The sequence below is a fragment of the Argentina silus genome, assembly GCF_951799395.1.
Source record: "Argentina silus genome assembly, chromosome: 16".
NCBI lineage: Eukaryota > Metazoa > Chordata > Actinopteri > Argentiniformes > Argentinidae > Argentina > Argentina silus.
Window position 1 is genome coordinate 6,120,051 of NC_139670.1, and position 3,078 is coordinate 6,123,128.

Here is a 3,078-nt window from a genome sequence, read left to right on the forward strand (position 1 = left end):
GCAGAGCGGGCGACTCAGCAGGACTCATCAACACTTAATATGCATCATATAGTGTGCAAACACACCAGGGGAGGCCGGGGGAGGCAGAAATGGGAGGACGGGCTGATTGTAATTCATGCAATGAAATGAGGGAAGGTATCAAACAGTCCTGTTATGCTCGCTACGGCTGCTGAAAAATCAGGGCCTACTAATTACCACGACTAATCAATACGCTTCCAGTCCGAAAATGCTTACCGACACTTTTTCGCATGCTTTTTAGCCTGGAGTTAGGAGCCCCTTTACAGCTTTATAGAAACTGAGCCATTTTGAGTAATGGGAGCCCAAGGAACGCAGGTCAAAGCTCTTTTTAATATTAAATTAGAGCCGGGTATTGAGTCACGGGTATTAAGTCAACTGAGGGGTGAGATTTGCGCACGGCATGCAGCGGCAGAATATAGGGCGGTAATTGGGCTGCGCGCTTTTACTCTCCACATTTCTTTAGGCGCACGGGGAGAAGCAGCATTGGTATGTACCTCAATACTCTACTTCTTCTTCTGCGCTCGTCCCAGAAATACTGTGTGTGTGTGTGTGTGTGTGTGTGTGTGTGTGTGTGTGTGTGTGTGTGTGTGTGTGTGTGTGTGTGTGTGTGTGTGTGTGTGTTTTTCAAGCAGCAGGTTTTTCGCGTCCAACTGTATCAGCTGGCATTGATATGTGTGTGTGTCCGTCTCTGAGCTGAAGCCACCTGTTGTTTTTGCATGTGTTTTACAGCAATGACAGGCCTGTACTGTATGACAGACTGTCGCTGAATGACACACAGTTCTGTCTATGGTGGGTTGTAGTATACTGGGGACCACTGATAACAACATAGAGCATATAAATAAACACGGGTTGTGTGCAAGCACTGATAGCAACATACAGAAGGCCCCATAGCCACTTTGTGTGTTAGTCTTGCTGTGATCATCAAGCTGTGTCAAACAGATAGCCATGTGTGTTAGTGTTAGTGGGATGATCACCTGTCATGTCTATAAAGTGTCACTGTTGTCACGAGCGAGGGTTCCACACAGATTGCAGGCTTTCGACTTTCATTTTGGTAAGATAACCTTGCCTTTGCTCTCATAAATATACTCCTGTTCTACTAAGACGACAGTTGTATGATGATGAGCAGAGTGTTCTATCAGGAAGATTGGCGCCTATGAAGGGGTCCGTTTTCTATTGGTCAATGCTAAATAGTTCCTTTAGCGTGTTGCCAGGCAACCGGTTGTTAGTCCAATAAAAAACAAGACTGAGTTAATCAGGAAGTGTATCCAGGATGACCTGTGGAACTTTTTAAAGCTCATTGGATCCACTCTTCTAATATATCACTCTGATGGTAAGAAGGTACAGTAGTCATGGCAACAACATATTTGTGACAAAATCTAAACTCGCGGCTCGATGGTGAAAAAACTAACATCCTAGGTTCCTCCCCTTCCATTTATTCTCCTCCAATGATTTATGAGAAGGAAGCAAGCAAGTGAAGGACGGAGGAGAGGACGTGAGAAACCGAGTTTCTAACAGTTGAGAAAGGGCCTAGGACTATATACAAAACACACTTGAGTCCTCATGGCCAGTCATAACGATCTGTCCATCTTTTCCCATCAAATTCACATAAGGTTGCTTTTGAAGATCACAGTGTTTGGCAACCGTTCAAAACCCGTCAGACTTCAAGTCGAACAAACTCCCACTCTGAGAAAAAGAAATGAGTCGGCACTTTTCATACAGTTTAGTCCAACCTTGGCGCTGCATTATTCAAAGCAAATGAACCTACAGTGTCTGCGATATCTAATGTTGTTCTCCTAATAGTTTGAAAAGAGCAAAATTAGCAAGTTAAATCCAGAAGGACAACAGCAACATTACCCGACTTAATGGGGACTGTGCCCGTGTCTCTTTGATAATCACCTCATTTTATGCCTATCAATCACTATTACACGTCTACAGATGTGCGAATCCCCGCAATGCTTCGCAAATAGAAAGTACATTATGTAGCGTGCATTATTTACCAGCAGTGAAGCTGAGGAGCATTCAGAGGAAGTGATGTATGGAGAGAAGCCACCGCCAGCTTCACTCTATCATCTGTAATGGCCCAGAGACGGAGGAGTGTACACAGAGACAAGGGTTTGCGGAGAAAGAGCACCTCAAGAGCCAAGGTTGCATACAACATTCATTTTTGATTTATATGGAATGGATGTGATGCGGTGGGTCTGAGTCATTGGCTTGAGCTGTACTCTTACCTCTTATACATTTCGTTTATCCACAGCATGTGGTCTTGTCTTATCAATGGATGAGCCTAGTACGTGCATCTAATAAGCTGACAAGGGGTTTTGTTTAAAACCCAAAGCTGTCCATTCTCCAAAGACTACAATCGTAACTCTCTCTGCTTCAGTGTATTATCTAACCAAGCGTGCGTGCGTGCGTGCGTGCGTGCGTGCGTGCGTGCGTGCGTGCTGCTTGCGTGCTTGTGTAGGTGCGTGCGTGCGTGCATTTTTTTTTATCTCCCTGTGGCTCACAGGGGAGGGAGAAAAAGACAGAGCTGAAAAAGAGGCATGATGAATGACTCTCTCTCTCTCTGTCTTCCCTCTCTCTGTCTCTCTATCTCTCTATCTCTCTCTCTCTCTCTGTCTTCCCTCCCTCTGTCTCTCTATCTCTCCCAGTCTCCCCAGGAGGGAGTAAAAGCCTGTCTTTCTCCCACGACCGAGCCTGTCATCCACTTCTATTGTGGAAATCATTGTCGACGTGAACAGGGGGATCCGTCCCACAATAGAGGCAGGGTGGAAGCACTGGCAGGCAGAGAGGACCTTACACACCGCCTCAAAACATGTCACTCTTCTGTACAGCTCAAGGACTGAAGGGAACAGGACTGGCTGTGTTACACATCATGGTAGTGTGTGATTTGTAAAGAGCATTTTCAATAGGAATACAAGTCTCTGTTCGAGAATAGCCAGTGGTTGAGGGACGCTGGCAATAGCCTACGAGGTGCTTCTGCTGGAAAATGTCTTCTGAATGGTCAATGCAATTGTATCATGGTTACAGAACAAGCCAGAGCGCCATTAATACACAATCTCA